General features: G+C 37.5%; 1 long non-coding RNA gene across 1 annotated transcript; it reads right to left on the reverse strand.

Annotated features, from left to right (window-relative positions):
• Positions 1-7,008: 7,008 nt before the first annotated feature.
• On the reverse strand, positions 7,009-12,180 carry LOC129349954 (uncharacterized). Its single transcript, XR_008603127.1, has 3 exons — positions 12,115-12,180; positions 11,093-11,193; positions 7,009-9,238 (listed from the first exon to the last, which is right to left on the reverse strand). It is a non-coding gene; the product is annotated as an uncharacterized LOC129349954 (long non-coding RNA).
• Between the last annotated feature and the right edge of the window lie 221 nt (positions 12,181-12,401).

The raw sequence follows: 12,401 nt of genomic DNA on the forward strand, positions 1-12,401 counted from the left end.
AACTAAAACGTATCAACAAAGTTTTCTGTTAGTTTTTCTTCTAAGTTTAACTCCAAGATTTTAAATACTTTCATTTACTGCAAATGAATATCTACTCCAAATGTCTCACTAATAATCATTATCAGCCTTAAAAACCCACAAAACAGCCCTCTATACTCCACCACACTTAGTACAGTCCGGCTCCCCCTTCTATAAATCTGCTTGGAATCTTCCACTTCCTGTTTGTCAAAGTGGCCTTCTACCTGGACAGGTTTTGTTGGAGCTCATGCAACAAACATTTTGGGTAAGTGCACTTTAATATGGATGGATGACACTGAATTAGAGTCTGTTTTAATGAGACTGAGTTAAGATGTGTAGCTCTGTCATTAAATAGGAAATTATTTCTCAGAATTCACAGAGAAAAGTCTGAAATGTTTGCTAGGTTAGCGTCCCACATGTTCTTTAGCTCAGCTAAAGCTAACTCTCTCCAACTTCTGGATCTCTTGAGTTGCTTGTTGTTAAAATATCTTGCTAGAGGTGCTGAAGCTCAGCAAGTCTGAGATGTTTGTTCAAAATCAGCTCATTCTCAAGTCTGATCTGAACTGTCCTCTTTTGTTTGAAATTTCCCTAAACTTAGGAGTTAATGACAGAGCAGCACATCCAGACTCAGTCTCATTTATGTAGAGATTAAACTTCAGTGTCATTCATTGATGTTAAAGTGCAGTTCTTCAAATGTTTGTTGCACATGCTCCCGACCAAAGCAGTCCAGGTGGAAGACGATGTGAAGAGAAAGCTCCAGAGGATGAATATCACACATTTACGTTGGAAATAAATGTCCTTTAATTAGATGTTGTCATGCAAAAGTTGGATTTCCCTTTAATGATGTTCAAATCTTTGTTGAATGTTTTGTTGATGTTGGTTTCTAAATGTTTTCTGACACTCGGCCCCAAAGATTAAAACCTTTTACTGCTCACAAGCTGCAACAATTCACACATTATCAACTATCTTTCTGACTAAACTAAGATAAAAAGTGAAAAACTGCCTGATTCCTGCATCATGAATGTAAATCTGTTTGGTTTTTATGACAGTAAACTGAATATATTTGGGTTTGACATTTTATAAACCAAAACAAGAAATGAATTAGTGGAGAAAACAATCAACAGATTAATGGACAAAGAAAATGTGTTTTCCAACATATATGGCTGAATTACTCCAACATTACAAGATACATACAGTTTTAATTTTATTTATATTACGCCAGTTACAGGTAAATTGTCTCAAGACGCTTTTCTTTTTATATTTTTTTGTCATATTTAAAATATGACAAAGTAAGAAATTTAAACATCTTGACTAATCAAATTTATTATTTGGTTTTTAAGAGACTAATGGACAATTAAAATAAGTTTCTCCACTAAAACTAATAAACATGAGGTCAAATAGAAGGAAGAGTTTTAAATACTGCAGTCCCACGACGACAAGAATAAAGTTTGTCAAGAAAAAGTAAATCTGCTGGTGTATTCCATTAAAGTCCTAATAATTGATAATAAAGTGTGATACTAAAGGTTTGTGGTGCTAAAAATCTCAAAGATATGAAGTTGAACATGTGGATGGAGGTTGATAAAAGTTGACCAACTCCATGGATTTTCTGGATGGTGGTTAAAGACCTGCTCTTCTAGTGGTCTTCCTTCCAGTGGCTGTAAAAAGTCAGTCCATCCTGGCCACCTTCAACACCTCTTCATGACAAGTTGTTGTGCCTCGGACCTGGTGGAAGCTCCAGAAACTGGGGAAAACCCGTGGAGACTCGAAGAACTCGTGGAGACTCGAAGAACTCGTGGGGCGGGGGAAGGTGTGGTGGGTGGTGGGGGCAGGTGGGGGAGTAGAGGGGGGAGGCCGCCACCCACCTCCCCGCCCACTCTCCGCCCTGACTCCACCCAGACTCCACCCTGGCTCCGCCCATGTGGTCACTTGAGGAACTACAATGCCAAAGGGACGACGAATTTATTTCTTTTCATCTGATCTGTAGCTCAGTGAGTTAAGGATTTGCCTATGGAGCTGCAGGTCGCTGGTTCAAGACCAGACACTTCTTAAACTTTTCTCAAAATCCTGACAAAGACAAAGAAAGAAAAGTGCCGGTGGTGGGTCTTGAACCTGCGACCCTCCACTCTGTAGTCTCTCCTCTTATCCCCCTGAGCTACTTGCTCAGATACTAATTCTTCTTTTTTTTGCGCATTTATCATCTATTTTTTGTCGTCTTCGAGTTTTTTTTTAACTCGGGTCTTGACTCGACCATTTTTTCTCAGGAGGTTGGACTTCAGCCTTTGTGCTGGAGGGTGGAAACCCTCAGTTCCAAGACTTTCCAAGCCTCCACACCTCCCGAGTCCTCAGGACCTGAGCTTTCACACAGTCTGCGGGCTGAAATTTTCTAAGTCCCACAGTAGTTCTCTGTTGGATTGAACTTTCACACAGTCCAAGGACTGATATCTTCCAAGTTCCTCAGTAGTTCTCTGTTAGTTTGAACCTTCAGACAGTCTGAGGGCTGAAATCCGAAAAGTTCTTGAGTAGTTCTGTTAGTTTGAACCTTCAGACAGTCTGAGGACTGAAATCTTAAAAGTTTCTCAGTACTTCTCTGTTAGTTTGAACCTTTCCACAGTCTGAGGACTGAAAACCTACAGGTTCTTGAGTACTTCTCTGTTAGTTTGAACCTTTAGACAGTCTGAGGACTGAAATTTTAAAAGTTTCTCAGTACTTCTTTGTTAGTCTGAACTTTCTGGTAAACAGAAGCCTTAAAACTTGTGACCGTGAGTCTTGATTTCACATTTAGACCATCCATCTGAGTTCTTCTCAGACCTTCACCTGTGGGTTATTTAGAAATCCTCAACAAACTTTGATTCTCTTCACTGAACAGTAAAGTTTGTGGAGATCAGAAGGTAACATTAGTTTGATCCATGCCTTCAACTACTAGTAGACTTTATCTGGAAAGCAGTTTTCTGAAATGAGTTCTTAGTAAATCTGCCCACAATCGAAACCAAGAACATAGAAAGAGGAAATGTTTGAAGAAACAACTTGATGTTTTCATTTCAGACTAGAAAACACTTTAAGGCTTTATCTGTTTTTGCTCTTTTTGATCATTTTATTGTCTCTTCTGTTTAATTTGATATTCTAAAGTCTAACTGGTGTCTTTTCAAATGTGTCTGTAGTTTGATTCTTCTTAAATGTTTAGTTTTGCTCTTTTCTCACCTTTTATTCTTTTCTAATGTCTGATTTGATTTCCAAATGTTTTGTCTTTTTAATGTTTAATTGTTTTTTTCACATGTTTTATCGGCTTGTTTGAAAATTTTCCTTTTCTTTCTCAATGTTTAATTTTTCCATTAAATCTTTCAGGTTTTTCTTTTTAAATGTTTTACCACCTTCTAATGTTTAATTTTCTTTTTAAATGCTTCATTGTATTTTCTGTTTAATTCCCATTTAAAGCTTTATTGCCTTTAAGATTTAATTTTCTAATTAAACACTTAATTTTTGGATTAAATGTTTTGTCTTTTCAAAGGTTTAATAATCTAATTAAATGTTTAGTATTTTTTAAATGTTTAATGTTCTTGTTTAACTGTATTTTTTAAATGTTTAATTATCTAAAATATTTCATCTTTAATGTTTAATATTTTTGTTTAAAAAATTTTGTTTATTTTCATAATTACATGTTGTAGCTTCTGTTTAATAATCTAATTCACTATTTTGCCTGTTTAATATCATTTAACTGTATTTAATGTTTAATTTTTTTAAGTTTTATTGTATTAAATGTTTTTTTCCTTTGATTGCTTTTTTTAATGTAGTTTGTTTCTTTAATCTTTTTTTTCTGTCAAGATTTTAACCCCAACCTTGAAAATGAAACAAACCCTTAAATCACAATGAAAATATTTCTGTTGTCAAAATCATGAGTTAGTCAATTATTCACTTTATCAGTTCAACTTTATTTGTTTGGCACCTTTCACACAGATGACAAAACTAAACAAGCAAAGAGAAAAAACTATGATTAAAATTATGATTAAAATTCAAAAATATATTTTTAAAAAAGATTTAATATGGTAATAAAATCTGTTGTGTCCAAGGGATGGAGGGAGTTTATTGAAGTCTTCTTGGGCTCACATGGGAAATCATTTAAAATATAAACTTGATATTCAGTCTAAGGAAACTGGGAACTGCAGAGCGACAGAAGAAGCAACAATATCTCCGGTTTTCTCCTTTAATGAGTCGACTCTTCTTGTGCTTTCAGACCAAAGAACTACAGACTCTTCACAACCTGCTCAAACTCTTGGTACAGGACCTCACCACACGGGTCAAGAAGGTTTCCGTCTCATTTCTACTCTGAAGCTCACCTTCTCCTGCTCAAACTGCTGACAAATGTTTCTGCTGCTCTAAAGTCTGGTCTCCAGAACTTCCTAAAAACTCTCAAAGTCTTTTCTGCTGCAGGTTGCTTTGTAGAACTGTTCCAGAAAACCTCACTAAACCACATGGAGGGGCCTCAAGATAGTCGTCCAAATGAAACCGTACAAAAACCAAACTAGCACAACCCAAACGCTAAAGTCTCCTGCAGCCTACCAGAGAACCTCTTTAAACAGAGAATCAGGACAGGAACTCTTACCTTCTGGACAACCAACCTTGGTTCACAAACAAGAATACAGAATGTGTCAGACCAAAAACCTCTAAAGACTCACTACAGCCAAGATAAAGACACAACTCAGCTGCAGCAAATCCACTAATCACTGCACACATTAGCACCATGTGCTAACTGTGGCTAAAGAACCACATTTACCAAGACAACTATCCAGTACAAAGCCCTAAAACACACCAAGAAACACATTAAAGACGATTTTACTGCTGGAAGCTGCAAGCCAACGCCTAAATAACAAACTAAAGCAATGGAGCCAAACCCGGTTCAGTGGGGAAAAGAAGCAGAGGAAATGTTTGGCTGCAGACACATGAAGCAGGAAGACAGTGAGCTGCTCAGGTGTTCCTGATAACACCAAGCAGCCACCTGGACAGCCAATAGGAACACAGCTTACTGGAAGTCCAGAGGGCTGGGTTAGTCAAGTAAATTTAGTTTAAAGTTGAAGCAGAAAGTTAACAAAGAAAGTTGAAAAACACCTTCTGATACCTGAAATCTCTGAGTTTTCACACAAAGAACGCCTGAACATGTCAAACTGGTTCCATAGTAGAACCATCATTGTAAAAACGTCATAGTATGGTGTGTTGCTCAAAAAACATTAGGACCCGGCTGTCTGGGGTCGCCGAGGAGCAACACAAAAACAGGACAAATGCTGGTTTCCAGGAGGTTAGGAGGCTATTTATTTGAAAGAGGAACTTTACAACAAGAAAAATCACAAAGTCTGTCTTTAGTTCAGCTGAATATTAATTTTTGTCTTTTTTATTGACCAAACTTTTCAGGAAGTAGATGAAGAATAATTAAAGCTCTCATGTAGAAGTCCAACTTATTTTGGATCCTTGTGGAGAGTTTAATCTTAGAGTTTGTAAAGCTGTTGAGTTTTTAGAGTCACATGGATTGTTTTGACATTTAATAACCGAATCCTGAAATAAAATTATAGTTGTGGATTTCTGTTGTTTAGTCTGGACTAAACAAATAACAGCAGCATAAATCTCAGACGTCATTATGAGGAGTCTGGATTGAGGTTTCTCACTTGATAATGATCAAAACATGAAATTTAGGTTGATTTAAAGGAATATTCCACCTTAAATCTTTGAATGTTGACCTAAAAGGTTGGTTTCAGGAAGTATTCCACCTACAAGGTCCTCACACATCCACCTTAAAGGAACATTCCACCAAAAATCCTTGGACATGGACCTAAAATGTTGGTTTAACCGAGTATTCCATCCAAAATCCTCAAAGACACCTGAGGGGCTGGTTAAAAGGAATATTCCACCTGCAAACCTCAAATATAGACCCGACAGGGCGGTTTAGAAAAAATCCTTCAATGTAGACCAAAAAAGTTAGTATGGAGGAATATTCCACCTGAAATGTAGATCTGAGAAGTTGGTTTGGAAGAATATACCATCCTAAACATCCTTAAATGTAGACTAAAAGATGGTTTGGAAGAAAATCCCACCTAAAATCTTCCAATGTAGACCTAAAAGGTGAGTTTAATGGTATATTCCACCTAAAATTCACTACTGTAGACCTCGGAAGTTGGTCTGATGGTATATTCCACCCAACATCCTTGAACATAAACTTAAAAAAATTGTTCACAGGAATATTCCACCTAAAATCCTTCAATGTAGACCAAAAAGTCTTGGTGTAAAGGAGTATTCCACCTTAAATGTAGACCTAAAGGATGGTTTGGAGTAATATTCTACTCTAAAATCTTCCAATGTAGACCTAAAAGGTTTATCTGATGGTATATTCTACCCAACATCCTGGAACATTTACCTAAAAGGTTGATTTAATGGTATATTCCCAGAAGAACCCTTGAACATTGGGCTTATTGGTATATTCCACCCAAAATACTTACATACAGTCATCTGTATATACATATACCAAGAAGTCAGTGTAAAGGAAGTGTAGACCTAAAAGGATTGTTTAAAGGAATATTTAAACTGTTATTTTCATTATTTATTAATCTGTTATCAGTCAGAACCCTGGCAAACTTATTTTCTTCAGTTTTTTTAGTGGAAGTCACAAATAAAGGAGCTCTTGGTTTTTCCCAGCGTTAGTGAGTCCAAAGCTGCTGTTTCAACACAGACACATTCACATGCATCCACAAACCTCTCAGCACTCAAACATCCACAGACAGGAGGCCGGCTGGACCGAGGCTCGGTGGCGTCCTCAGACCCACCAGTCGGGGAGTCGCTGAACTTGTTGGTCCGGTTTGAAGGCCTCCGTGTGGTCCAGTAGAAGTCCATGTAGTCGGTGTTGGCTTTGAACCGCAGCGACTGGCCGCCATCAGGTGGACCTGCTCGTCCTCGTAGGGCTCCTCCTGTAGCCTTGAGGGGACCACAGGAACATTCAGTAGCTGTTGGAGTTCTTCCTGTCAGGCTCGTGGTAGAACGGCTCTGAAGAATCTTGTACTTGTCTTATCTGGAACAATCTAACAGCCTAAACTGTTAACAGCCATGTAAAGAAGCAAACACACAGGCATATATTAGGACTCAAACTAGATTTATTTTAGAAAACAAATCAGCTTAGAGGCATTTGTTCACATGTGGCTGAATAGGAGGCTGTCCAATCAGGTTAGAGGTCTTCACTCTGTAGGTTGTTTGTTTGGTGAGACTTTTGGACCTCCATCAGCTGATGTGGATGTTTGATGGTCTTCCTCTCTAGTGCCAGATGATTCATCCATGAATTCAGCAGCTACAGACTGAAATGAAGCTCATGCTGCCGTTATTGAATTCCTGTTCCAGATCAAATGTTCAGAGCTCACCTTGAATGCAGCCGTCTGCTGTCTGATAGTTTTTCTCATTGTAGTCTTCAATAAAGTCTTTTTCCTCATGTCAGGATGTGGTGAGACTCTTTCTCAGTCTCTGCAGACGTCCGTCATTGTGCATCTCCAGAGAAGAAACAGAAAAACTGGTCACTGCTTCAGCATCACAAACGCTCTCCAGCATTGAGAGTGTTTTAGGAATTAATTCATTGTGTTGTGAACTTTGAAGGAGCAGAAACTTTACAGCTGCCAAAGATATGAGTTCCAATTCTGGATGTTTTAGGAAATGAAGTTCATCAAATGAACACTTGATTTTTGCTGATAACGCTCGTTAAATTACTGAAGAAATCTAACATAAAAAGCTGTAAACTCTCAGGCAGCTTTTGTTAAAGTTTGTCTATAATTCTATCATCATGTTCTGGAACCAGGACTCTGCAGAAGTTCCTTCAATCAGATACTTGTGTGTTTCTATTTAAGGCCTCAGGTTTGAACGTACAGCAGAGGATTAGAAAGGAGTGATTTTAATGTTTAAATCAGTCCAGTAAATGTTTGGAGTAAAAATGATTACAATTTTGATTTAGATAAATTTGTGTCAAATAATGTTATAGAGTCTCATTTAAATATATCCAAATGAGTTCAGTGTATTTACATTTTATAGAATATTTGATTTCTTAATCTCAATACTGTACAGTCTGACCCTAAATATTATAATAATGATGTCAATTTAAATAATATTTTAGTGGAGAGTCATAAACTTTAATCAGCTAAACTTACATAATAAATATCACTGTGCAATCTTAACCTGAACATTCATATTATTGAGGTAAATTTACATAAATCATGATATTCTAGAGTCTTAACTGGAATATTTCTAACATTAATCTTTTTGTATTGTGCTGATAAACAACAATAACCCGACTTTCAGATAATATTTGTTGTCTGCGATTGTGAGACTAAATTCCTCCACATTCTGGAACTGGACTGCATTTCCCAAAATGGAAACATGGACAGAATTTAACACTCATGTATCCATGGCAACGCTAAAGTTTCTGCTTCTTACCAAAGTTCACAACACAGGTAAAGATTTTAATGTAAACTTCAGGGATGACTGCTAACCATAAGTATTCTGATCAATACTTCATGATCAATATCAGGACAGATGTTACAACTCCAGCTGTTACATTAGACTGCAGTTATTCACAGAGAAATTAAAACATCACATTCCTCATTAAAACTAGATGGGACTTTTATTAAATAAAGTGTTGGTGAATAAACAGTGTAAAAAGTGCAAAGCAGCTCCATTAAATCAGGAAATGTGAGACTTCCACAGCATGGATCACCATCTGCTGTGTTGATTCATAGCTGAATGTCAGAATGAACTGAGACAGAAAAGCTGCTTTGAGCTGCAACATTACGGTCTGACAATCCAACACCATCACAGTTTTCATCTGGTTGTTTTGCTCCAACATGCTGTGAAGTTCAGTTTTTACCTGAATCAATACAGAGATTCTATTTCCAACTAAGACTGAAATAAAAATTAGAATGTTGTGAGGTTATTAATGCAACTAAATCCTTTCAGATGGAAGGATTTACTTCTAAGTTCTAATTCAAGTTTCAGTTGGAGCACATTGCATTCACAAAGAAAAACAGCGATACCTTCATAGCAACATTTAATAAACCTAAAGCTTCCCTGTTGGCTCATTGGTGGAGTTTGTTACTGAGCATCTGAACCTTAAATCCAGTCAGACGACCATCTTCAGTCGAGGCCAGTCAGAGAACTTCAAGACCTTCCATCAGCTGGACCAGATGTGGCATCATCTCCCTCTGAACATCTGGATGACAGGAGAAAAGACAGAAATCAAACACAGATCACAGAAATACAATTTATTCACTTTCATCATTTTATAAAAGTAGCATGAACTTTATTAAAACTTGACAACATCAGTAATGAAAGTAAATGTTTTTATCTCATGTTGAAGCTAAATTTAAAGTCAATTTTAATGACAGTTTATCCTGAGAGGAGTGAGAATGGAGCTTTTCTTTCCTTTTTAGAATATTCCCTCAAAACATTCTGTTTATTATTGGCTTTAGAAGCATTTTTCTTTACTTATTTATTTTTAGATACCTCAGACTGATGCACTTTGCTGGTTTGCAGATAATTTCATGTACAATGACAATAAAGATCTTCTATTATAACATATTTTGCTAAAATAAGAACTGCAAACCTTCTCAACCATCTCTCAGGCTGCAAAATTCCAACTGTGACAAAGAATTATTTGATGTACTTATTATTATAAATCTTGACTGAACCAGCCCTGGAATTAATAAAAATCTGTATATGGATATGATTTTTTCTGATGGGACCACTATGGAAGCTGTAGTAATTATTAACTATCCTTTGAAGGGAGAGATTGGGTCTTCATTCAGGTGGATAGAAAAATGCTCTCCCTTAAAAAAAACTGCATACAATAAAGTAAATCTCTTCTGCACTGCACACATACTCCACTTTTGTATAACTCTGGATGTCAGAGTAAAGGCAGACAGATCCACCAATCAGCCACAACATTCTGACCACTGACAGCTGAAGAGAACAACATCCATCATCTTGTTCTAATGCAACGTTCTGCTGGGAAACCTTGACGTTCATGTGGATGTCTGACATGTACCACCACCTAAACACTGCAGGACAAACAACCCCCTAGTCTCCATGGCAACAGCAGTCCTTGATGCCAGCTGCCTCCCTCAGCAGGACAAACTAAAACTTCTCAGGAGTGGTCTGAGGAACACGACAGAGCTAAACTGTTCACCTGGGTTCCACACTCCCCACATCCAGATCTGATTGAGCATCTGTGGGATGGTCCAGGATCAGCCTGGTCTAGGTAGGATCCACCCTGCAACCCACAGGATCCACAGAATCCACAGAACATCCCCAGAGGTTCTGATGAATCACTGGGTCAGAGGAGTTTTAGCAGCATAAAGAGACCAACACAGTATTAGTCAGGTGGTCATAATGTTACACTGTTATATTGTCATGCAGATTATATGATCAGTAAATGTTACCAGCAATTATAACGTCCACATTGATCAGGGAAAAAAACAACAACTATCAGTTCATTCAGAAACAGTGGGGTTAAACCTAAAAACACAGACCTCAACAGCAGTTTGTTTCAAAGCAGAACACCAGCTGGTTTTCACTAAAGAAGATTTCAGAGCAACAATTAAATGACAGTTTTGTTCTCATTAAGTTCACAGAGTCAGAGTCAGCCAAAATAATGTATACACACATCAGGAAAAGATTTTTTATAGATATTTCATTTGTATAAGTATTTCTACACATATAGATACCACTTTCAAAATTTGATCAAATCACGATAACTCTGTGTCCTGTTGTACGATGTTTTCCCAACAGATGGCGCTACCCTCATGAATGGCGCATCAACAAGTGACGTCTACAACACAACAGAAATGTCTGGAAGCCAGTGGCCACCACTTTGAACACCTCTTGTAATTGTAGAGGCCAAAGATAACTTTTATTAATCTCGTGATGTCTGAATAAATTTGGTATTGAAATATTTATGCAAGTTTTTCTTTTCCTGATGTGTGTAAACATTATTTTGGCTGACTCTGTATGATGGGATTCTGACAGGTCACCAGGCAACATCTTTTTATAATAATGACAAACATACCTGCATTCTACAGGAGTGATTTTCCTCATGTGCAGGTAAAGATGTGTGAGGAGCTTAGAGATGACAGGAGCAGGAGTCATCCTCACTAATTCAGCTTCCACCTAGAAACAGAAAGACCACAAACAAACACACTGATATACTCTCAAATGTTCAACCTCACAGCCTCAAAATATCTGTTTAGGAAATGTTGTGTTTCTAAATTCTACTGAAAGCATTGACAGACATTCTCTTACAAGGTTGTGTAAAAAGCAACATGTCCTCTGAGCTACTGAGAAATCTTCCTGAACAAAGTTTCTACGTGTAAATCGGGTCAACAAAAACTAAAGCCTCGGTCAGAGATAACAGGTATCGCAAATTATAAACAACTTTCTTTGTTAACTCAGACTTTCTGCTTCAATCTCACGTAAAAAGGGGAGTTTAACTTGTCAGATGACTGAAAATGAACGGCTTGTACAGTTCTAGATCCAAAAGTAGGAGGTTTCCACTCATGTTTCACTACAAATACATGCAATAATAAATAAATACAATGGTTGGTTGTTAGTTTATTCACTATTAATGTCACTTTATATACTGGATTGAACTTGAGCAGTGGAAGAGAGAAGGAATTTAATGAAATTATGGAGATTCAGAGAGGTAATGTTGCGCAATGTTAAGTTAAGCACGGTTTAATTCAAACCAGCTGAATGTTAAACTTCAGTGCAGCTCAACGGGTTTCAGTTAACCTTAAAGTAAAATAACTTTTTTAAAAGCTCAAATAAACAGCAGAGAAATACAAGTTGACAAGTTCATTCTAATGACGGACAGCTGCTGCAGCAACTAACACAGGTGTTCAGCGGTAAGTTCGCCACCTGTGTTAATTAGCCCGCTAGCTAACTTAGCCGCTTAGCTAGCTAACTTAGCCGCTTAGCTAGCTAACGCGTCTGGAGCAACTGCTCAAACACGACAAAACACAACTCTTCACAAGTCGCTGACTTAACGTACAACAAAACAACGCTACAGGTTAGAAGTATTTATCTTCTTACCATGTTTTACTCCAAAAACAAGGTCCACAGCAGCTATGGTCTGACCAATCACTGCTCTATGGCTCCGCCCTCTGAGAATCTTGTTGTCGTTTGGCTCCACACTTGCTGATGACCACTTCCGGTCTCAGAAAATGAAAAAACGGACCCTTTTCCGATTCTGTCTCTTATGTACTATTCACACGGGATTAGTATTACCTGTGTATCTCTGGTAATTTGTGAATTACCCCCCACGTCAGTGTTTCTTTAAGCGCATTCGCACGGGATAAGCAAAGTCTGTATTTTACTCG

Source organism: Amphiprion ocellaris, chromosome 2 (assembly GCF_022539595.1).
Source record: "Amphiprion ocellaris isolate individual 3 ecotype Okinawa chromosome 2, ASM2253959v1, whole genome shotgun sequence".
Classification (NCBI taxonomy): Eukaryota; Metazoa; Chordata; class Actinopteri; family Pomacentridae; genus Amphiprion; species Amphiprion ocellaris.